The sequence below is a fragment of the Sphaerodactylus townsendi genome, linkage group LG03 (genome assembly GCF_021028975.2).
Source record: "Sphaerodactylus townsendi isolate TG3544 linkage group LG03, MPM_Stown_v2.3, whole genome shotgun sequence".
NCBI lineage: Eukaryota > Metazoa > Chordata > Lepidosauria > Squamata > Sphaerodactylidae > Sphaerodactylus > Sphaerodactylus townsendi.
The window spans coordinates 15002467-15028324 of record NC_059427.1 but is presented as its reverse complement, the minus strand read 5'-3'; the positions used below and the strand labels follow the sequence as shown (position 1 = coordinate 15028324).

At 44.3% G+C, this 25858-nt stretch overlaps 1 pseudogene; it reads right to left on the bottom strand.

Annotated features, from left to right (window-relative positions):
• Positions 1-3767: 3767 nt before the first annotated feature.
• Positions 3768-14074, bottom strand: LOC125427697 (annotated as a pseudogene).
• Positions 14075-25858: the final 11784 nt, after the last annotated feature.

Sequence of the window (25858 nt, the reverse complement as noted above, 5' to 3'; positions counted from 1 at the left end):
GAGAGAGAGAGAGAGAGAGAGAGAGAGAGAGAGAGAGAGAGAGAGAGAGAGAGTGTGTGTGTGTGTGTGTATGATTTCGTGAAGTCACAGCTGACTTATGGCAACCCTATGGGGTTTACAAGGCAAGAGACTTGCAGAGGTGATTTGCCATTGCCTGCCTCTGCATGAGCTGAGAGAGGTCTAACAGAACTGTGACTGGCCCAAGGTCAGCCAGTAGTATTCATGTGAAGAAATGGGGAATAGACCTGGTTTCCCAGATCAGAGTCAGAGTCTGGTGTTCTTAACTACTACACAAGGTAGTGTAATGGTTAAAAGTGGTGGACTCTAATCTAGCGGCCTGGGTTTGATTCCCTAGTCCTCCACATGTGGCAGACTTTTATCTGGTGAACCAGGTTTGTTTCCTCACTCCTACACATTAAGCCTGATGGGTGACCTTGGACTAGAATCATGGAGTTGGAAGACACCCCAAAGGGCATTACGTCCAACCCCCTGCAATGCAGGAACACACAATTAAAGCACTCCTGACAAATTGCCATTAAGCCTCTGTTTAAAAACTTACAGCACACCCCAAGTTCTTGCTGGCTCTACTCTAGCACTAGCTGGCTAGCTAGCCAGCTCCTAGCAAGCTTGCTGGCTCATTCCAGCTCATTACTGGCCTGAACCTCCCTTGGTCAATTTGGTTTTGAGACACGATATCGTCCTTTACTTGGATTTCCATGCTGGCATAAGAATCCTTGCCTTCTTCAGAACTTCTCAGCTGAACTTAGGTAACATATAGTCCCCCCTGCTTCCCTTCCCAATCTATCATCCAAGCCTATTTTTTCCTCCCTGCTTATATCACTTAGGAACTGTGTGTATGCTTTTTATGTCTCACTGTATGAATGTCTGCTCCAAAAACTTATAAAAATATCTTAATTATAATTCGGTCTCTTTGTATTCTCTGTGGAACGTTTCAAAAGCCAATTCTGGTATAGCTGTCTAAAAGATCCCACCTAGCCTGCCTCTCGCACTGCTAAGCCCAGTTATTCCCCACTGCTACTTTAAAAATATTCTGTTAAGCTAGGTAACAATGCACACACACACACACACACACACACACACACACACACACACACCCCACAGAAAACTATCTTAAGTACAAATTTCTGAGTGTGCCCAATTCTGGAAAATGGGAAGCCCAAGTGTCACTGCAGCTTTCCCCATACATTCCCTGTTCCAGTCCCCATGGCAGTTTCTAGGGTTGCCAGGTCAAGCCTAGCAAACCACTCAAAGAGTTGGGGGCAGGGACATGGGGGGGTGCAACATGGGGGCAGGGACATGGGGGGGGGTGCAACGTGTCTTTGCATCATGCCATAATCAAAGGCCTTAGTAATCATACATACAATACCATACCTTGGTTCACAGTCAAAAGACTGAAGATTTAAAACTCAAAAAGCTGAATACTCTAAGACTAACATCAGTGAGAAAAGCTTGCTAACATAAAAGACTGTGCAAAGCATCTCTCAGTGTAGTGTCTATTTATTTAAATAGAGCTGCTTAAATGATGCTCTACCAATGGAAGTGCTGTCTAGCGCTAATGGTGCTTAAGTTGAAAAAACAAAAAGCCTGGTGCTGATTGCGCTAATGAAAATTAAAGTAACACACAGTCAATATGAAGGCTGAAAGAAAGCCCTAAGTGCACAACAGGCTCACATTCTGAACAAAAATGGAACATCTGTGCTGAAATGCAACAGAAAACGTTTAAAGTGTTTAAACGTTTGTTTAAAGCACTAAGAAATGTCTCTATTGTGAGACAGCTTGTGAAATGCCTCTTCAAGCTAGCAAGGTTTGGCTCTGCTTGCATCGCGTCCTTCTCAGGCTTGAAGTAAATTGGCAGAAATACTGCTCAGTGGTGTAGTATTAATCAAAATCTCAACAATAAAAAGCAGAAAAAATCTATTATATACCATCTCTGAAAGTGTGTACCGTGTAAATATCCAGCTGCATAAGAGTAACACAGATTTCAAAGAAATTTACTTTTCAACTACAAAGTGCTAGCAAGATCTTTTGAAATACACTGGAATATTACTACAGAACAAAAACAAGGCCACTATTAACCGCGGATAAAACAGAGGAAACAACATTATCTAAAAATTATAATAATAATTCCCATCCAGGAACAGCATTGCTTCACAAATCAAGAGAATTCTTGATAGTGTCCTTCAATAGCCCATTATCCTATTGTGCTATTAATTACTATGGTAAAACTGGGGCAGCTGTAGTCACTAATCCTGTCAAGTCAAAATTTACATTGAGTCCCAAGGGTTCAGCAGTTTTGATTCTGTGAATGTAATAAGATGTCATCTGTAGTAGTCTCCTCTGATTGTTCACCCACTGATCTGTTGAAGTTTCTACTAAAGCCACAACAAAGAATCTCAGTGAGTCAGGTGAATGCTGTTTGGAGATGAAATGGTTTATCAGAAGTGCTTCACACATCTGCCCTCATCTGATCCTAGACAGATGTTCTATTACACATGCCTTAACATTCCAAGGAGTGCTATCTACATGATCCTTTACTCAAGGGCAACAGATAACATACACAGCATTTTTAGGTTCACACGTGGCTTAACTATTCCCAATGAATATTCAGATCTGTCTTTGAAGCTTGATATAAATTAAGGTAACTCTGATTCAAGTGACTATGTGAGAACAGCAGCATCATTTTAGTGGGCAAAAAGTATAGGCATGCTGCTGGGTCACCTAATTTCCATTATTTAGACAATTGGCATACTATTTTAAAAAGATGGGAATGGGAGACATAATGTAACACATTTTGTTGTTCCCCAGGTTCTTCCTTGGACTGTGCAATCAAAAGGGTATTGTCAGTTCTGGACTGGGAACTTAATCCCAGACATACAGCAGCCCAATTTGTATTGGTGCCACAGGAAGAGGGGGCTTCAGTCTTTCCCCACACAGAGATACACACCCTTATGTGACCCCATACATCAAAGTGGCAACACTCTGGATCTGATCTTTGGGAAGGGTGTGAATGTGGTCCTATCCCCGACAATTTGGGTGCCGTGGTCCAACCACTTCATCCTTAAGGCTGAATCGAAATGACTGCGCCCTCCTGCTTAGACAGTGGGTAGATTTGGGCCCACTGCTACCTGCCTACCACTATTCATACAGTAAGTGAACTAGAGGCCCCTTGCCCATCTTCTGGTTCTTGTTTAGACCATTTCAACCTTCTCAATCCCACTGAAGCTGACAGGTTTCTGGCTGCTGTTTGAACTACTGCTTGTTGTCTTCACCTATGCTCCTCCTGGCTGGTGAAAACCAGCAGGAATGTGCTATGGGGCACCCAGTTGAAAATTGTTAATCTCTCCCATGACCAAGGAGTATTTTCAGGGTGGCTGAAAGAGGCGGTGGTCCACCCGCTGTTGAAAAGACCATCCTTCAGTCAATGTGATCTGGCCAATTACTGCCCAGTCTCGAATCTTTCGTTTCTGGGTAAGGTAATTGAGAGAGTGGTTGAGGAGCAGCTTTAGTCTTCCCTGGATGAAGCTAAAGTGTTGGATCCCTTCTAGTCTGGTTTCGGTGCTGGTCATGGGACAGAGGCTGTGTTGGTTGCCATCGTGGTCAAGCTCCATCTTTAGCTAGATTGAGGTGGGTCAGCGCTGCTGGTGTTTTTAGATCTCATAGCAGTGTTTGACATGGTGGGCTATGATCTGTTGGTCCACCACCACGCTGATGCTGGAGTATGAGGGACAGCTTTAAGCTGGAGGATCTCATACCTTCAGGGCCATGGGTTGCAGGTAGTATCTGGGGTGAAGTTTCCAGGCGATGACCCATTTTATGTGGGGTGCCACAGGGGGCCGGGCGCACCAGCTGCACCGGGGCTGGGGGAGGATGCAGGGAGAGGGAATAAAAGGGCGGCAGAGGGCAGGGAAGTTTCGAGAGGGACGAGGCAGGGGAGCGGGAGGCTGTGGCATGTGGGCGGGCGGGAAGGGAAAAGGCGGGCGGGAGGAGAGGAAGAGGTGGCGGAGCCGGCTGCTAGCCCCAGGCCTGGACAGGTGCAGCGGGGAACAGCTGGGGGCACCTCGAGGGACGCTTGTGGGTCCCCCCGCAGGTGGCACCCGGCAAGGCACTGGGAGGGTGGGCAGAGGAGGGAGAGAAGTGAGCTCCCCCAATAGCACAAGGACACAGGCCCGAGGCAGAATCTTTGACCTCACTTCCGGCCAGCGGAGCAGGAAGCAGTGGAATGCCACGGGGGACGCATCTCTGTGGGCTCTGTGATCGCCATTACCAGCAACCACATAACCACAGCAACCATCGTCCAAGTTTCTGGCTCCAGCATTACAATGTTTTAGCCATCCAATGTCTTAGTGATTTGCTTTGGGGCTATGTTTCCTGTGCAGGGCAAGTGATTGCCCTCAGGAAAGTGGGGCCAGAAACTTGGAAACCAATAAAATCTCACAGTTGGGTAAATGCACCTCTTTGCCTGGCACTTAAAGGGCCAGCGACGTCAAGTGCCAGGAGATCCTCTGTGGAGAAGGAGTTCCCAAACCTCAGCATTCCTTTCCAAGCCTGGCCCGTCTAGCCTTGGATGATGATGATAAGTGACAGGCAGATTGATACACAAGAAGGCTGCAAGGTGTGTCGGGCTTTGTCGAGAATCTCTCACCCTGCACATCAGCAGCCAGAGGAAATCTTTTGGAACTGTTAAATAATTTCAAGACCAATCATTTCAAGACCAACAAAAGATACCGACTGACAGATGAACAAAGAAGTAACTAAGCAGGTAAGTTAAATAATTAGTTTTGGGTTTATTAAATACAGTTATATGTTACAATTATACATTTTTGTTATTTAAACTATAAATATCGCGAAATTATGGTTTTTTTATTGAAGTGACACAGCACTTGAGTTATGCTTGGTTTTTTTGGTGAATTTTGACACACCAAGCTCAAAAGGTTGCCCATCACTGCCCTAGGAGCTCAGATCAGTGGGAGAGCTCAGGTGGTGTTCCATTCAAGCGTTGCTTAAACCCAGGTCTTCTTCGCTTCTCAGACAGAACTTCACTGCCAGTCCTCAGACAACATTTTTGTAATATAGTCTCGAAGCAGAACACAAATTGCAGCAGGATATAGGATCGGAAAGTTATTGCGACAGATTGTGCAAGATAGCAGGTTGTGGAACATAAGTTTTAGAAACGGCCCATGTATACCTGGGATGCTGTGATTCTCACAAATAATATGTTTGAACGTCAAACTTATTACAATCACTGTGCCCTCTGTTAAGTTCTGCTCTCATTCTTCCTGTCTTCTACTTGGCCTGGAGAGACACCTGAGGATACATCTGCAGAAGGTGTGGGGCGGGGGGGGGGGAATGAAAAGGAAAATTAACAGCTGACCAAGGAAGCTACTCCAGTGTAACTAAGGGAAGATTCATATCACAACTTCATTTATACTTCACCTTTTTGCCCACTGGGGACCTAAAGCAGGTTATATCATTCAGCTCTCTAGCAAATAGGAAACAGGAAAATAGGTTCCTTTATAATGACTGCAACCCATTATACATATGCTGTGCTAAATCCACCCCATAGCTGATAACAGTCTGATGAAATACAGATGACTATAACATGGGAAGCCCTCTTTTTTGGTCACTAATGACCCCTGCTTCATTAAGTGACACAACTTAGTGCTCAGATGGGACAAAAGTTGCCACAATGACTTTGACCCATACCAACAAAGCTACCAGGCACACTGCTGGGTTCCAGATTAAGGCCCCTTCCGCACACGCAAAATAATGCGTTTTCAAACCACTTTCACAACTAAGAACATAAGAACAAGCCAGCTGGATCAGACCAAAGTCCATCTAGTCCAGCTCTCTGCTACTCGCAGTGGCCCACCAGGTGCCTTTGGGAGCTCACATGTAGGATGTGAACGCAATGGCCTTCTGCGGCTGTTGCTCCCGATCACCTTGTCTGTTAAGGCATTTGCAATCTGAGATCAAAGAGGATCAAGATTGGTAGCCATAAATTGACTTCTTCTCCATAAATCTGTCCAAGCCCCTTTTAAAGCTATCCAGGTGAGTGGCCATCACCACCTCCTGTGGCAGCATATTCCAAACACCAATCACACGTTGCGTGAAGAAGTGTTTCCTTTTATTAGTCCTAATTCTTCCCCCCAGCATTTTCAATGGATGCCCCCTGGTTCTAGTATTGTGAGAAAGAGAGAAAAATTTCTCTCTGTCAACATTTTCTACCCCATGCCTAATTTTGTAGACTTCAATCATATCCCCCCTCAGCCGCCTCCTCTCCAAACGAAAGAGTCCCAAACGCTGCAGCCTCTCCTCATAGGGAAGGTGCTCCAGTCCCTCAATCATCCTTGTTGCCCTTCTCTGCGAGTGGATTTTGCCATTCCGCTCAGTGGATTTTGCCATTCCGCACAGCTTCAAAGAGCACTGAAAGCAGTTTGAGAGTGCATCATTCTGCATGTGCGGAATGAGGTTAAGTTTGCCAGGGAGCATTCAGATTTTATGTCTGTAGATTTAAGGAATTTGAGCCTGGTAAATCTGTCTGGCAATTATGGCCGCAACAAAGCTCTCAGCGCGCTGACTTAAGACCCGCTGGATGGGGCGGTGATGGAAAGTGTAATGAAACGGAAGTCACCCCTACAGTCTCCCAGATCATGCCTGCTCTTGCATATTGTAAGAGTTTGAACTCACTCAATTTTGTCTCTTTTGGAAATTGTAGCGCGAGGAAATCACAGCGCTGAGCAGGCGACATTTGCAAAACCTGGGGATCCTGTGTGCTGATGGGAAAGAAATTCTGGTCTGTGGCATTGTAGAGCGGCCATCGCACTTCACCAGCTTCAGACCCACTGGGATTCCTGCAGAGGAAACAGAGAAAGGGTAATCCAGCCACAGACTGTAGTTCTGGGTGGTGGCTCCAGCACAGAGATTAGCGTTACTGATACTTCATAATAAAGTCACCAAATCGCCATTCTTTCAAGCCTGGATAGTTCTTCTGGCCACTTGCTTTGAAAGCGACCAAGACGTACATTTGCATATATAGAAATTAATTAGCATGTGCTCACTGTTTACTCCTGAGAATGAAGGCAATTATGTTATGGAAAACGGGGCTGAATGTGGTCAGAATGGCCTGCCACCAACCTTAGCACATTCTGGAATGACGTGAGAAACTGCTTGTTGTAACCTGTGCATTTATTTCTTTAGACTTGTCCTGAACCCAGAACAAGCTATTAGGAAAGAAGACTAAATGGCTGCTTTAGATGTAGGATAATTTATCGTTGTTGTTGCTGCTGTTGTTAGTTGTCATTATTAATTGAATTTAATAGGCCACCCCACCTCTTTCAAGCTTGGGGCCATGTACAACAAATGTACAACTAGCTCAAACAACAATAATATACATCAGCCATTCTCAACCAGGGTTCCCTGGTACCCTGGGGTGCCGTGAGCATGTCCCAGGGGTACCGCGGCAACACTACCGCCCCCCCTCATTTTTGTGGTGTCTCCCACCGGCGCCAGCAAGGACATGGAGCTGGCCCCTGGGGCAGGGCCAGCCACAAGGTCAGCAGCCACCCCCCCCCGGGAGGGGAAGGTAAGGGTGTGGCAAGCAGGGGCAATGGGAGGGGAAGGTGGAGGGTGGCGGCAGGGGTACCGTGAGATATGAAGAGTGAGGTCAAGGGTACCCTGGCCTCGACAAGGTTGGGAAACACTGATATACATCATTAAAATCTCCTTGAAAAATACAGCAATCCAGATGGCAAGTACTTTGTCAACTTTGTCAATTGTACTGAAAAACCTACCACATTGTAGGGACCAAGTTAATAAATCATAGCTGATCGTTGATGGTAGATAGTAAATGTGGGAGGCTTCGATGGTAACCATAGCTGTCTTCAGGGTGGAGTGAGGGGGAACTGCACCCGGGGCATGTCTGCATCCTTCGCCCCTGCCCCGCCCCTGCCCTGGGATGCCCCCAGAATGCCTCCTCCATGCCCTGGCCACCCCGCACAGGCATGCGCGCAGGGTATCGTACCTCACCCACCCCATTGGCACTACGCCACTGGCTGCCTTGGTCATATGTCTGGTGGAACAGCTCTGTGAAATTGCTCTACTCTGTTTAGTGGCTCACGTGAGACATAAAGGGACCCCATGGTTAGTTTAATTTGTGAAGCCAGTCTTGTTTCATCAATAATGGCTTCCAGTTTGCTTCTGGGACCAATTCAAGATGCTGCTGTTGACGTTAAAAGCCGTATGATGGCTTCAGGCCAGCATCACTGAATGCCCACCTACTTCCATATAAACCTACCCATCCAGTCCACAGTTATTTTCAGAGCCCCTGCTTCAGCTGCCTCCATCATAAGAAGCTCAATGGGTGGCAACTGAATACAGAGTCTTCTTGGCCATGGCACTGAAACTTTGGAGCTCCCTCACTGAGCAGATTCATAAGCACATAAGAAAAGCCCAACTGGACCAGATATCATAAGCACATAAGAAAAGCCCGGCTAGACCAGGCCAAGGACCATCAAGTCCAGCAGTCTGTTCACACAGTGGCCAACCAGGTGCCTCTAGGAAGCCCCAAGCAAGACAACTGCAGCAGCATTACCCTGCTTGTTTTCCACAACATCTAATATAAAAGGCAGCACCTAATATAATTATAAATATGATAGACAGCACCTAATATAATATAAGAACATAAGAACAAGCCAGCTGGATCAGACCAGAGTCCATCTAGTCCAGCTCTCTGCTACTCGCAGTGGCCCACCAGGTGCCTTTGGGAGCTCACAGGCAGGATGTGAACGCAATGGCCTTCTGAGGCTGTTGCTCCTGAGCACCTGGACTGTTAAGGCATTTGCAATCTCAGATCAAAGAGGATCAAGATTGGTAGCCATAAATCAACTTCTCCTCCATAAATCTGTCCAAGCCCCTTTTAAAGCTATCCAGGTTAGTGGCCACTTGATGAAGTGACCAATTGATGAAGATTTTTGTTAGATTTGGCGAACCCCATAAACTGTCACTGTCCCTCTTCCTAGACTGTGTTGTTATATGTGTGTTTCATTTAATTGTTTTAATATTTTATATACACTTATATTTTAAATGTTGAATACCTCGATTTTAATGTTTAAGTGTTCACTGCATTGGCCACCCTATTTGGGTATAAAGGTGGCAAAGAAATCTTTTAATGAACAAGCAAATAATAAATGTCTGCTTTGAGTCCTCTTGACCATATGCCCTAGAAGTCCCATGTAGAAACTTAATTCCCAGATGCATGAAAGCCCAATTGAGACTCAAATCATGGTCCATGGGCAGAGACTGATTAAGCGCCTTGCAGAGTTACTGTTGCCCCGCTGGGAAAACTTACGTTCTACCAACCATTACACACAAATTTCCTCCACAAGAAGAAGAAGAAGAGTTTAGATTTATATCCCCCCTTTCTCTCCTGCAGGAGACTCAAAGGGGCTTACAATCTCCTTGCCCTTGCCCCCTCACAACAAACACCCTGACAGGTGGGTGGGGCTGAGAGAGCTCCGAGAAGCTGTGACTAGCCCAAGGTCACCCAGCTGGCGTGTGTGGGAGTGTACAGGCTAATCTGAATTCCCCAGATAAGCCTCCACAGCTCAAGCGGCAGAGCTGGGAATCAAACCCAGTTCCTCCAGATTAGATACACGAGCTCTTAACCTCCTACGCCACTGCTGCTCACAAGGCAAATAACAGCTCCTCAGCACTGTTTCACATCTGGAGAACATTTAAAGAAATATTATTTTAATGACCCTGAAGGATTGCTAAAAGCAAAAGGCTGTAACATGCCAATGCAAAAAGATCTGGGTTTTGAAACAAAGCAGTCATATCCCAAAGGCAGCAGAGTATGGCCTGATCTGGTCTGATCTCAGAAGCTATGCAGGATCAGTACTTGGGTGAGAGACCACCAAGGAGGGCTCTTGGAACAGAAGGCGTAGCTGGGAAAAACTATGCCCAGACTCCATGTTTTCCACCACCCCCTTTCCCCTCCTCCTCTCCCCCATGCCCTCCCCCCCCCTTACTTTAGTTTAGCAGCCTGATGGAAACTACACTGGTGGGAACTGCACTGCAAAAGCAGCCTGGTGGGAACTACACTTCCCAGGAGACCTTGCAAGCCCCAACTCCTGCAGAGGCTGCCTGGGAAAGTGGGAGATGCACAAGCTCTCCTGGGAAGTGTAGTTCCCGCAAGGTGCTTTTTCAGCCAGCTGCACTTTACAGCTGGCTAAACTAAGGTAAGTGGGGGGAAGGGGGGAATTACCCCCACGTGACCCACTGGCACACGCGCAGCCCCCGTCCCCTTATAGCTACGCCTCTGCTGTGGAGAAGTTCAATGGCAAACTACCTCTGCTTCTCGTGTACCTTGAAAGTCTCTTGCTGGGGTTACAATAAATCAGCTGCAACTTGGCAGCACTTTACACACACATATTCATGTCCGCCATTATATTCAAAATGTAGTCTACAAAATGGAAACATGTGTGTGTGAGTGTGAGTGTGTGTGAAAAAGAGAGAGAGAGAGAGAGAGAGAGAGAGAGAGAGAGAGAGAGAGAGAGAGAGAGAGGTTAATTCCTTACCCACTTCTGGCAAATTCTGCCCAGTACCGCATCACTTTGCGGCTCAGCTCAGCCTCAGCCTTGGTCACGGACTCGTTAGTTCCCCGCACTGTCGACAAGATACCAAACAAGAAAGGCAGCTCGGCTCCATGGGCTGCCCCCATCCATTCATGCCAAATGAAGCCAGAAAAGTGGTGGTTGAAGGAGTAGACATACACAGGACTTCCTGCTTCTGCTACCTTGGCAGCAACTTTAATCAATGGGCATACAAAATAGTAATCTTTTGAGAACTGGGCCAAAGCCTGCCTGTAGTGTTCTGGCCCGTGGCCATTTTCAAGATACTTCAGCACAGCAGCTTCAACATCTTTGACAGTGGGATTTTGCACAGTTACCTTCACTCCTTTCAGAAGCTGCTCCCAGGTCAACATCCCATCACTTTGTATGGCAGCAGGTACGGAATATAACACATAGACTGACCCATCATCACACAAATGATTCCAAGCAAAGAAGTGGTTTGGCTTGAATCAGTCCACTCTCCAACAGTTTTTGTGGCTGCAGCCAAGAAGGAAGTCACCATCTGTGGTGGGTGAGGGGAAGAGAAAATTGAACTTATCCAAAATCCATTCTCTTTTTATTTCCTGCATTGTCTTGTAGGCAGTTGCACAAAAGAACACTGTGGTTTTGGACAGGACAGCCCAGTAAGAGACCCATTGCCAAGGCCTCCTTTTTGAAGGCATCTCCGGTTCTTTTCCAAAGCCCAGGGGCACTGGGAAGCTCCACTCTGTAGCACAGCCCTGAGGCAAACAGAGGCTGACTTGACTTGTGGTGCCAAAGAGAGATGCAAAACCCACTGGAAGCCGCTCCAGCACTGTGGCAGCCAGAGAGGAGGAGTCAACTGAGCTGGGTCACCGCCAAAGATAGCTTCACGTTCTCCTTCAACCATTTCACAGCCAGTTTATTTGATCCCACAAGCCCATGTTCAGGACATCTGGAGGAAGAGAAAACCTAGAACCCCCAAGCGGTAGTTCATGGAGAGCAGCTTCATGCACTTTCTCTGTAGCTGCTAAAAGAATGCTCCAGTTGTTCAAGTCGAGAGTTCCAGCACCAGCTATATATCCCCCGCCATGGATCCAAACAAGGACCAGGGAGCTGGTATTGTAGGCTGAGGATTTACGGCACCCAGATGTTGAGGAACAAACAGTACTTCTGAAAGCGGGGTATTTGGCGGCATATATATTACCGGAATAAGGCATGGAGATAAGAAGTTTCCTGGTGACGCATGGTTGCCAAAGCTGGTGGTCTCTCAAAACATGGCTCCCCGGCGACTGATGTGGCTGAGGCTTCTGGAACCGCATAGCACCTGCCCACGGGAGGTTCTGCATAAGGGATGCCCAGATATGCAGTCCACGGGAACCACTGCAGAACCAACCTGAAGCCACCTCTTGCCTTTAAGTGATCCGTTACTGGTGACTTCCACCACAGGTAGTCCCTCTTCAGTGGCAGAACAGGAATCCAGCAGGGAGAGGAGGACAACAAGGTGGGAGAATGAAGGGATGAGGAGCGAAAAAGCATTGCAGCTCGCGAGGAAATAAAAAAAGCCCTCCAAAATATATTGTCAAAGAAAATATAGGTGTTGAAAAACTCTAGAATCCAAGACAGTGACTGATCAGCTCACACACAAACACAGGACAACTATAGACTATAGCACTCCAAAGGGAACAAAGACCAGGATAATGCTTCTATTCAGATCCATTCAACTATTGACCTTGCCTATCTTCATTTGTTACTCCCCATGCTACAGCAGACTTCTCTGCTGACTCACATGCCATGAGCTACTCTATTCCAGATGGCCTCTCACCGCTTTTGCGACCTCACAGTATATATACTCCACTTGCTTTCCATTCCTACAATCAGATATAGAAGATGCCAGCCACAGATTAAGAGGCCGAAGCGTCAGGAGAGAATGCTGCTAGAACAAACCATACAGCCCGGAAGCCACACAGCAGCAGCCCTCAAAATAGTTATATGCAAAATATATCCAGGCTTTGATCCAATACATTAAAGCCTCTTTCTAAGAATCCCAGTCTTCAAGTGCTTGTAGGGAAAGGAGGAAAGGACTGAGAATCCCTCACCACCCACACCATACATACAGATTTTTGTAAAAAATAAAGAATTTAAGTATGTGACGTCTGGACATTTTTCTGTGGCCATTGTAAATTCTGTGAATATGCTGAGGATGGAAAAATATTTTTCAATCCCTTTGCTAATCCGAGGTGGCAATTAAGGGAATACTCAACAGGTGCAACACCAGTGCATATATGTGGTATGGTGCGATTTCCCCAGATATTATGTCGGAATGACCCCAAAGATCTATTAGACAATGAGTCTTGGAACACGTTTCAAATATTCAGAGGTCCAGACTGGACAATCCTCTCACTGAACATTTTCTAGAGTTTTGAACATTCACATCCTGGGTTGAAATATTATTGTACTAAAACAGATTAGAAACCAGCCCCTTAAACGTGTCGATATTAAAAAAATCATTAATGAGGGGAAAACTTAAGTGGATATTTAAGTTGAAAACAAATTCTGAGTGGGGCTTTAATAGAGAAGTGGATTTTTCCTGTTTTTTGTAATAACTTTTAGATTAGGGAGCGGCTCTTAGAAATAGAATTGCTGGCTATGCATTAATTAGTTTAGGTGTCCTTTAAATGGGAGTAGTAGCTCTTCTTATTAGTATTTATTGGTGCTTCAGATTCAAGTTAGTAGGGAAAGGTAAACTTGACTGCTTATGATACAAGTTTTAACTTTCAAACAATGAATGTTGTTTTACAAAAATTCCTGATTTAAAATAATAAGAGCTGTTAATAAAAGGAGTGCAAGTAACATGTAATTTTTACACTTTGAAATAGACCCATATCAAATGACCAACTACCTACTTTATCCTGAGCTTCTGCTGAAGAAGATTCTTTTGGAAAGCAGTGGCATACACATGCAGCCTATTTTTTAGGATGCTCAGGCGGAGGAGAGAAAAGAAGCCTATCTTTTTGGATGACCTTGAGGCTTGTGCCTGTTTTATTATTTATTTATTTATTTAATTTATAGGCCGCCTCACCCCCGAAGGTAGCTCGAGGTGACTCACTATCTCAGCTGTTCTCTGAGACAGCAAATCAATACAACATAAAACTTAAACCCATGAAAAAACTTAAGCAGCAGTTACTAACATTAAATATAAATTAAAACAACAGAAGTTGTTTAAAAACAGGCGCCCGATCTAGAGAGGCCAAAAAAAAGGAGGGAGGGAGTAGGCAGGGGCCCAAGATGGAGTCAGGGGCCCAACCAAGACTCGGAAAAAAAACAGGCAGCACTCAGTGTCAGTGGGAGGCGGTAAGACCACAGCCAGCCCCTCCAAAGGCCCCAGTGAGATAGCTCCGATCTTACAGGCCTAATGGAGACTCACCAAGGTCCACTTGGGGGCCGGACAACTGGAGGTAGAGCATTCCACACCAGGCAGGGGCCAGGAGCCGTAAAAGTGTAATTGCTATTCTGTTATGGACAATTGAGTTGTTGTCATGGTCCAAGAAGAGGAGGAAGCTAATGAATTAGACTATAAAAACTGGAAGGGCTAGCACCCCCAACCTCCACATCCTTAATGGTTCTTGGATATTTAATTATGCGTTATGAGTAAGAGTTGTATGATTGTATGTTTGGCAATAGGTATTTGTTATGTGTGTTAGGAATTAGGCAATAGAGATATAGTGGTAGTTCATTAGGTATAGTGATAAGTGGATGTTTGGAAGCCACATTAGCACAATGTGTACTGTGCACTTCATGTCTGAGCTTGTGTATTAGCAGGATACCATATATACTCACATTATAAGTCGAGTTTTTCAACCCTTTTGACTGCTGAAAAATGCCCCCCTCGACTTATATCGCGGAGTCAGTGGCAGGAGCTACCTGGGGATGGGGGGGAGTGCGCCACGCACCGGGGACATGGTTTTTGGGTCACATGTGGAGCAGAAAATTCTCCCTAGCCCCTCCCCCTTCCCCATTAGTGCCCCCCCCCACACACTTACTTTAGCAAACAGAGCGAGCTGCCTTCTCCCTGGGGCACAGGGGGAATGGAGATAGGCGGGCTCACAGCTGTGCCGCTGGCTGCTGCATTTTCCCACCCTCGACTTACACTACGAGTCAATATGTTTTCCAAGTTTTTGTGGTAAAGGTGGGTGCCTTGACTTATACTCGGGTTGACTTATACACGAGTATATCACAGTGTCCTAACTGTGTGTTGATTTTATGTAGTAGTGCCAGTGGGTTGGATCCACATGATCTCTTTCGGCACATTATAGAGTTCCCTCATCGCGTGTTTGCTTGCTCAGTCAGCCCCTTGGTCCATCAAAGTTCGCATTGTCTGCTCTGATGGGGAACAGTTCTCCAGGGTCTTGAGATGGGGTCTTTCACACTGACCTTAGATACTGTGAGATCTTTTAACTAGAGATACTCAGGACTGAATCTGGAACCTTCTGCATGCCCAGCGCATCCTCCACCACTGAAGAACCACAGTTCCTCCCATCCTCCTTTAATTTACACAGTGGTCTCCCCCACACATCTACTGAAAATGCCCATGGCTTGTTTTATGAAGGATGACTGGCATGAAAGAATTATACCCATCTTTGGATATTACGTTATTTTCATCCAGGGCTGTCACCATTCCCACGTTTCTCATACATGAGGCTGTCTTCTACTAAGTCAGCCCATTTTATTATATCCAGGATTCAGGACAGTCCATTCTGACTGGCAGTAGCCTTCCGGAGTTCTCAGGACCCGGAACCCTTGACATCATCTACTGCCTGAATCCTTTTAACTAGAGAAGCCAGGAACTGAGCCACGGACCTTCAGCATAAAATTGCCAACTCCAGATGGGGTCTGGGATCTCCACAGGAATTACGGCAACTGTCTTCAGCCTACAGAAATTAGTTCCCCTGGAAGAAATTTGGCTTTGGAGTATGGACTCTAAAACATTATACTGCAGGGAGTTCTCTCTCTTACCCAAACCCTATCCTCTACAGGTTCCACCTCCAAATCTCATAGAATCTTCCAACATGGAGCACAGCAGAGCCTTGGTTAAAAGAATACTACCTGAATGACAGATTTTTTGCCTCTCCTGGTTTGTCCAGGTTATGCCAGAATAGGATCTGAATCTCTTTGGCCAGCATTTTAATTATCCCTTAGATATAGAGTAATATTCCAGGAGGCACTCAAGGCAATAGTAAGACCTTTTCTTACATAAAAACAAAAAAGTTCTGAAGACTGACATTTTTTCTCTGAACTAATCTTAAAGCTATCCAGATTTAATTGGCCATCACCACCTCATGTGGCAACATATTCCAAACACCAATCACGCATTGCGTGAAGAAGTGTTTCCTTTTAATAGATCTAATTCTTTAAGCGTTTCATTTGGAGTACAAGTTTCTAGTATTGTGAGAAAGAGAGAAAAAATTCTCTCCTGTCAACCTTTCTACCCGTACGCATAATTTTATAGACTTCAATCATATCCCCCCCCTCAGACGTCTCCTCTCCAAACTAAAGAGTCCCAAGCGCTGCAGCCTCTCCTCATAAGGAAGGTGCTCCAATCCTTCAATCATCACTCATTGCCCTTCTCTGCCCTTTTTCTATCTCTTCGATATCCTTTTTGAGATGTGGTGACCAGAACTGAACACAGTAACTCTAAGTGCGGTCGCACCACGGCTTTATATAAGGGCATGACAATCGTCGCAGTTTTGTTATCAACTCACCCTGTTGTCCCCATCATAGAGTTTGCCTTTTTCGTGAGAATTCCAGCAGTTGCAATCCAAACATATAGACAAACTACAAATGCTACAGACGCGATTGCTGTTAATGTGTATCCTTGGGCAACCCGGAAACTCCAGTTGGTCAGAATGTGATACCATTGCCCTGTGCCATTTTGGAAGCAATTGCCTGTGCTGTTAGTTCAAAGTGTTAGTCCAATACTACACCAGTGGTTTGTGCCCTGAGTTCCACATCTCTGCCAGACTTATTTCATAGATCACTGACACTAGCTCAACAAGCCCTATCAGCAGCTGTCCCATCATCATCAACTAATGGCCACATATTGGGCTTTTCTGTGACTATTCCACTTCAAGGTCAGCCTTGGAGATCTTTCGGTATTACTACGGATCTCCAGGTAAGCAGAGATCAGGCTGCCCCTGGAGAAAATGGCTGCTTCGGAAGGTGGACTCTGGCACTGTACCCTGCTGAGGTACCCTGAGGCCAAAAACCCTGCCCTCCCCAGACCCCACCTCCCAAAACCTCAGGTATTCCCCTACCCATAGCTTGCCAATTAAATACATTGCTGGTGACCACTCCTTTAAAAAAGAAGCCAAATCCTACCCTATTATATATCACATTAGTTGGATATATCCACAACACCCAAACAGCCAAGGAACAGGCAAGGTAATCTTATTCAGCATAATTCTTCCTAAGATTGCACAGTACTCAAGCACTTCTACCATTTCCCCAAAGACCAAAACCCAATCCCATTCTTTGTTTAGAGAACAGTATGCTTTCTGTTCATGACAGACTTACCTCTGTATGTAAGATGGAACTTTGCTATTTTTAATATCCTTCCCAGCTCAGACCAATGGAAACAGCGATCTACGTGTCACTTGCAGCTGTAAGCAAAGTTATGTAATAATGTAAAAGGCAATGACCATCTAGAATATCCCCACTCAAAGGGAGGAGGCTAACTCTCTTGGTAAGATGGGAATACATGCCAGTGTTGAAAGGGACTTTGATTTTTGCACAGTATGAGAAATATTGCAGGCAAAAACAGGCTACATAGATTCAGATCTTCCTGATTTCCTGACCATCTGGAAATACAATTATCCCTGAATGTTAGCAACTGGCGCTTGGTGGGGCTTAACTGAGTACTGTGCTCTGTTGTTACTGAATAGTTACACTTGTTCATTTGCTGTCTTGATAGGAGGCTTCAGTATGGCACCACTAGGTAAGAATGCAGAGTCAACAGCAGAGACAAGGAACCCCCATGTGACGCATGCTTGGATCTGCCACAGGACATTTTTCCCAGTTTATGCAAAATCAGCCATGGTTTGGTTAAGTCTCCATTAACAATTATTTATGCATTTTGCAATGTATATAAGATAAGAGGCAGGAACACCTCCTGGAGGACCCCAGTTACAAAATTCTCCTTAAAGTCCATATTTTCCAATATTTCCAAATTGGGGCTGTAAAAATAGATCCAAGAATTGAACTTGTGGTTTCAACAAAGAGACCTACCCTAGATATAGTAGAGGTCTCTCTGATGAGGGGTGAGAGAGCTCGTAGCCCATCTACCGTAGAAGTACTTACTAGCATCTTTTTTTAAAAAAAAGGGGAGGAAGAAGAAGAAGAAGAAAGAAGAAGAAGAAGAAGAAGAAGAAGAAGAAGAAGAAGAAGAAGAAGAAGAAGAAGAAGAAGAAGAGAAGAAGAAGAAGAAGAAGAAGAAGAAGAAGAAGCGGAGTTTGGATTTATATCCCCCCTTTCTCTCCTGCAGGAGACTCAAAGGGGCTTACACTCTCCTTACCCTTCCCCCCTCACATCCACCCTGGCAGAGGTGGGTGGGGCTGAGAGAGCTCCAGAAGAGCTGGGCCCAGCCCAAGGTCACCCAGCTGGCATGTGTGCCAGGAGTGTACAAACTAATCTAGATTCCCCAGATAAGCCTCCACAGCTCCAGGCTGACAGAGCTGGGAATCAAAGCCAGTTCCTCCAGATTAGATACATGGGCTCTTAACCTCCTACGCCACTGCTGCTCCTTGCATTGCACATATGTGATTGTATGCATACACACACACAAATCCCACGAAGGCTCCTGTGCTTTAGTACACAAAAGAACTCCAGAGCTATATATTATAAAGACTTAATGCTATAAAATATATATATCAACTTCCCAGCCCAAAGGTGACCTGGACTGAAAGATACAACCTGTGCCTGAAAATAGAAAGCTGGCTGGCGCACAAACTGATTTCCAGAAATCAATTCTGTGCATCTTGGGCAGATGTTTATGGAGTGTTATAAATGGGGAGTATGGACTTACTCAATTGCTTGCAAAAAAGGCAAGCCGAGAGGCTGATAAGAACCAAAATCCAGGGGCCAGAGTGAGGAGCAACTTATTTATTAATGGAGTTCAAGAGGTAATAAACTGTGTTGTTAACTTTGAGTTGTAGTAGAGGGTTCAGTTAAAGGTTTGGAGGCAAGGCTCTGAGTTAAAAATTGTGTGTAAAGCTTTTAAGTTGGGACATTGGAGACAACACTAATTTTACACAAAAGAAAGTCAGGAGAGGTACAGACAATACTAGAGGAGATTAAAAGAAAGAAAGGGGAGGCAGAAGAAACAAAAAAAAATCTCCCCCAATATCTGAAAGCCTTCCATAGGAAAAAATTGGGTTTGTAAGTCTGTCTTCACTGCTGCTGGTGCTCTTGGGAGTGAAAACCCAGTGGAAGTCAACCAATGTTGGCTCTGCCTCTGGGAACACCTCCTGGAGGACCCTAATTACACCAGCCTATGGGATTAAGCTGGCACAACTCTAAATGCTACTTATGCTGTGGGAGGGTAAACATAATGATGCAACCCTGCACTGCCTCCTATGCCACCCCCAATCTGGATTGAGCTATAATACCTAAAGAAAGTTTATTTGTTTGTTTGTTTGTTCGTTCGTTCGTTCATTCCATTTATACCCAGCCCTAAACCAAAGTCCCAGGGTGGCTTATATATTCCTAGAACCACAAGAACAATTGGAAACAAAAGGGGTCAAAACCCTCTTGTGGTTATGCTTGCATATAATATTTTCTTCAGGACTGTAATTCCATTTGCTATTCAGAGAGTTGTTCCACGGTGTATTTCAAAGGGATCAGCTCATAAATCCTGCAAAATATTATTATTATTATTATTATTTATTTGAATTTGTATACCGCTTGATCCCCGAAGGAATCCTCCAGAGTATATATTAAGAACGTGTCTCTACCCATAATACATCAAATTATATTAAAGGAAAGTGTCTGCAAGGAGTCTGAGTTACACACTGGCTGAAGGGAAAAAAATCCTAGTATCATCCTAGATTGTAGTCTGCTGCTGATTCTCTAGTTATGCAAAATGTCTTTGGCAACAGGTGGCTCCATGCTATTTAAAGGAGTGGAGAGCACACAAAGTAAAATCCACAGGTGTCAGTGAGTAATGTTCAGAGAAATGCTGAGTAGTCCAAAGAGTCTGGTTTTAAACCAGATGGTTCCAGCATGCTGAGATGGAAGATAAATTATGACTCCAATCTCTACAGCTTCTGTTGAATGTTGATGTGTGAAGAACATTGCACCATTATTAGAGACTCCAAAACAAAAAGGATTCCAGATTATGCTTTTTAAAAAATAAAATGTTCAACTAATGGAGATTTCCTATTTAGATTCCGGATATTAAGATGTGTTTGAGCACTCTCACTTTCAATCATTCTCATGGTTTGACCAATATAAATTAGAATTGCAATTGTAAGTAATATAATACACACAACCTTTTTTTGTATTGCAATTAGAGAAGCATTGGATTTTCTTGGGAAAATCCTGCAGCCATAAGAAACCTCCATAGACTCAATAGCAGAGTGGATAAGCAATACAGTTTTCACACTTGAAAAGACCCACCACATTCAACTTCTTTGTTACAACATTCCTAACATCAACTCCTAATCAAAATATCTCCCCAAACAAAATATTTTTCCTATACCCCATCAGTGTGCATGTATTATTGTGTGTGGGGGGGGGGGATCACATCCTTGCAAATCTTGTACTAATGGCCAGTACTTGCGAATTATGTTTCAATTTTGTCAATTACTGGAGAGGCCACCAGGGTGATGATGATTCTTAGTTCTGCTGGTGTCGATTTGTGTTATTCTAATAACCTTCTATTGGCATTGTTTTCTCTCTTCCTAGCCTAATTTGATTACTTCCCATTTTTGTCTGTCTGTTTCCTGTAAAGGGAAATGAATACCAGTCTGATCATTAGTAGATCAAGATAGCGGTAAACAATTTGTGTCCTTTGAAGTGAGTGAATTTTATATGAGTATTATAAAGGGAGTTGAACCACCCAACTAATGAATCTACAATGTCTGGATTTCCAGCTATCATGAACAAATTGTTTTATAAAAATGATGTCCTCAAAAAAAGTATTAACTATATATCCCTTATTAGGGTTGGAGATTCGGACAGTCCAAATCCGAATTTTTTACGAATCTGCACTGGTCGGACGGATTCAGATGAGCAGAGGTCCAAATCTGTGCTGGCCGAATCCTCACAGATCCGAATCCATGGGATTCGGATCACCAACCGAATTGCGTTTTTATTTTTTGGTGTTTTTTTCACGTTTCGGCCTGCAGGGGGGCGCATTTTTAAACATATCATCAACGAATTTCAGGAGTATCATCAGGAGACTGTCCTGATGATACCATCCAAGACTGGTGCAGTTTGGTTTAGGGGGGGCCAAAGTTATGGACCCCCCCCCAAAGGGAGTATCCCTATCTCCCATTCTTTCCAATGGGAACTGAAGAAGGATGAGGGCTACCCTTTTGAGGGTCCATAACTTTGGCCCCCCTGATTCAAGCTGCACCAAACTTGGAAGGTATCACATCAGGACAGTCTCCCTGATATTACACGGAAATATTAGGTACCAAATACATCTACAAATGCACCCCCTGCAGGCACCCAAAGAAATTTGCCCAAGATTCTTTGTTCTGCAGTGACTTAGCTGCATTGCTATCAATAAAGGGGAATTTCTGATAGAGGGCTGTGGAGTGCACATTTTTTTCATAGTAAACCCACAAAACTTTCAGGGTATCTTCAGGAGAGTCTCTGGATGACACCATCCAGGTTTGGGGAACTTTACTTCAGGGGGCAGTGGGAGATGGGCCCTACCCTTTTTGGGTCCCATAGAATTAAACCCCCTGAAGCAAAATTCCCCAAACCTGGATGACACCATCCAGGTTTGGGGAACTTTACTTCAGGGGGCAGTGGGAGATGGGCCCTACCCTTTTTGGGTCCCATAGAATTAAACCCCCTGAAGCAAAATTCCCCAAACCTGGATGGTGTCATCCAGAGACTCTCCTGAAGATACCCTGAAAGTTTTGATTGACCATACCTTCAGAAATGTGCACCTCATAGCCCTCTACCAGAAATTCTCCATTGACAGCAATACAGCTAAGTCATTGCAGAACAAAGAATCTTGGGCAAATTTCTGGGGGTGCCTGCAGGGGACGCATTTTTGAGATGTATACGGCACCAAAATTATCAGGGTATCATCAGAGTGACTGTCCCGATATTTGCCCACCAAGTTTGGTGCAGTTTGGTTCAGGTATGGACCCCGTCAAAAGGGGTGCAACTATCCCCATTGTTTCCAATGGGAGCTCGATAGGAGGATGGGGGCTACACCTTTGAGAGTCCATAGAGCTTTAGCTCCCCTGAACCAAACTGCACCAAGCTTTGGGAATATCATCAGGACAGTCTCCTTGATGATACCCAGAAAGTTTGGTATGTCACTAGCTTTAAAAATGCTGGTTTTGCAGTGTTTCACCGCTCACTCACTCCAGCAGGCTTGCCATGTGCAGGAGCGGTGAAACATGAAAAACGGAATTTTGAAAGCTAGTGGCATCTCAGAATTTCAGAGAGGTATCATCAGGAGACTGTCCTGATGATACCCCCCAAGATTGGTATAGTTTGGTTCAGGGGGGGGGGCAAAGTTATGGGCCCCCAAAGGGGGGCCTCTATCCCCCAGTGTTTACAATGAGGAGCTAAGGAGATGGGGGCTACCAGTGTGAGGATCCATAGCTGTGGCCCCCCTAAACCAAATTGCACCAAGCTTGGGTGGTGTCATCAGGACAGTCTCCTGATGATACCCTGATATTTTGGTGCTGATATGTCTAAAAATGCGCCCCTGCAGAGTAATTCTAGAAATTTGCCCAAGATTCTTTTTTTCTGCAGTGACTTCTGCATTGCTGCTCAATAGAGGGAATTTCTGGTGGAGGGCTTTGTGGGGAAATGCACATTTATCAAAATACAGCTCACAAAATGTTCAGGGGTATCTGTCAGGAGGAGAGTCTTTGGATGACACCATCCAGGTTTCATAGGAACTTTGCTGTATGGGGCAGTGGGAGATGGACCCTACCCATAACAGTGAACCCCTTGCCAAACAATTGGTCACTGTAAACCTGGATGGTGTCATGAAGAGACTCTCCTGAAGACACCCTGAGAAGTTTTGTGGGTTTACCATGAAAAATGTGCACTCCACAGCCCTCCCACAGAAATTTCCCCATTGGAAAACACTGCAATGGAGCCAGCCAGCCACTACAGAGAGCACACAGAATCTGGGCAAAATTTTCTTTGGAGTGGCCTATAAGGGGTGCTGTTTTAGAGGCTACTGTCACCATATATTTCAGGGTATCATACAGGTAATGTTGTCCCTAATGATACCTGCCCAAGTTTGAAGTGAAGTTTGGTTCAGGGGGTCCAAAGTTATGAACAGCTTCAGAAATTGTAGCCCCCATTTCCTAATTAGCTTCCATTGGAAACAATGGGGATGGGAACTGCACCCCTTTGGAGGGTCAATAACTTTGCTCCCCCCCCTGAACCAAACTGCACCAGTCTTGGAGAGAATCATCAGGGACAGTCTCCAGATGATATCCTGAAAGTTTAGTGCTGCTAACTTTATAAATTGCACCTACTAAGAGCTCGCAAAACGTGCAAAAAACACCAAACATTCAAAAATATAATGAAAACGGACCCGAATTTTTGGGATTTAGTCGAATTTTTGGGCATATCCGGAGTAGCTATGATTCTGATTCGGAGCACTACAAATTATTTTTATGCCCCAAAATGTACCCAAATCCGAATTTTACCGAATTTTTTTTAGTATTGACCAAACCCTATCCCCTATGAAGTGCTTGTCCTCAAATCTGGACAAAAATAAATTAATGATAGAGGGGCCTTAAGGGGGGATCCCTACAGCAACCCCTCTGACTTTGTAAGTGAACAGAACTGGTCAAAATCCAAAATAGTCATAATCTAGCACAAAAGTCCAGCAAATTCACAAGAGAAAGTGGATGGGAGGATAATTCTCTTCACAAGAATGGAAAAAAAATCAGCAGTGGTTCTGACCTTATCATGGAGGTGTGTTTGTATAATGGAAAGTTACATCTAGTGTAATAATGTGAGTCCTTTGGGGGTACCTTAAGTCCCTTAACATTATTGGATAAATTTGGTGATATCTTTAATGTATGTGTCAAACCTTTTTTTAACAAAGGGCTGTAAAAATGAATCCAAAAATGAATTAAAAATACTTACCATATATACTCGTGTATAAAGTTCGAGCTTTTCAGCACATTTTTTGTGCTGAAAAGCAAAGCCCCCCCCTCGACTCTATGGACATGGGAGTCAGGTGTATTTTAAAAAATGATTTTGAGGTTTTTACTTTAATGACCACCATTAGGGATCTGGGTTTTTTAGACTAGTGGCACCAAAATTTCAGGGATTTTTTCAAGAAATCTCTTCTGATGATACCACCCCAAGATTTATGGGTAAAGTTTGGTTCAGGGTCCAAAGTTATGTGACTCCCCAAAGGTGATGCCCCCAACCCATTTCTGGTTTCCAATGGGAGCTTACATAGTAAATGGGGCTACATTTTGAGGGGTCCATAACTTTGGACCCTCCTAGTCCCAAACTTCACTCAAACCTGGGCACTGGTAATGGAAAGGAGGGTCTCCTAAAGATACTCTGAAATGTTGGTACTACTAACACCTCAACATTTCTCTCCTGACCAAAAATCCTGTTTTGAAGGATTTTAACTCTTGTGTTTCAGCTTGGTTGCTGGTTTGAGCTTGGCGTTTTTGTAATTTCTAAAGCTTATTGGCCAGAGACCACATTGTTCTTATTAACCTTTTTCCACTTACAAAAGCTAGTTTACTGTTTTTCTTTTGAAATAAATATTTAAAACATTTAACCCACTGATGCCTCAATTAATGTAATTTTTATTGGTATCTATTTTTATTTTTGAAATTTACCAGTAGCTGCTGCATTTCCACCCTAAGGCCTTATACAACAGTATATACGGTAACTCAAATTAATTGTATGGTAAAATTAAAAAACAATGATGGGATTTTGAGGTAATCACCGGATATGACCTTCTAAGAAGATACAATAACTTCTCAGGACAGTAAAATGGTGACTTGATGGAATACTCCAGTGTAAAGATAAGGCAACAAGGACCTGCAACTATAGGCCAATTATGCACAAGATGTTGCCGTGCATGGTGGGTGTGAATGTACGTTTCAGCAAGATTTCTTGTATGGACATATTTCACCTAGCCCCGCTTTCACTTTCCACTCTGTCCACAGCAAGTGAATCCACTTACAGAACAATTTTAATTTTGCTTTCCTGCCAGAGTGGGACAGATTTGCCGGTCGGCACAGCTTTACCATGGACCTCTTCCCTCCTCCCTCAGCCAGTCAGCATAGTCGTACCCCGACACCCCCTTGCACTTTTGTGCTCGCTTTCCCCTCACTATCCCTATTGCAGACTACTTTTCGCTCCTTGTCCTGCTGCATCATTTCTATTGCCCATGGCCTCCCTGCTCCTGCATATCTTTAGAACATTAGATTTTTTAAAAAAATTAAATAACCATATTGATAGATTGACAATCGATACCAATACTAAAACATGTGAAAATAATAAGACTAGGTCAATGGAAGTCCAAAACACACCGAGTTTGCCCTCCATTTGATCATCAAAGTGGGATATCTCCAGCCTTATAGTTTTATACACAAGCAATCAGTGATTCCAGACTGCACAGGGAAAAGCCCATCGGTCTTGATGCTTGTGTTTACAAGACATCAGGAGACAGATGATCATGAACCTGGGAACCTTAGCAAATGGCAGTTTAGGTTGCCCTTTTGCGGTTTTGCAGTTTGCACACAACCATTACGTCCCCCTCATTTCCCTCCATAAAAAGACAATCAGTGTTCGGGCAAAGTGTACAGATGCCATATTCAAGCCTTAATATATCAATCTATTCATGTTGATCTAGTGATATAGTAATCTACTGATAAATGGATATATCAATCTATTAAGATTAAAGATAAAAAATAAAGATTATATTAAAAATTAAAGCATGCATGTGTAACCCATGCCATTTTAGTATTTTTTTGGTTTGGTGGGATCTTAGGGCCCAGGGGATAAAA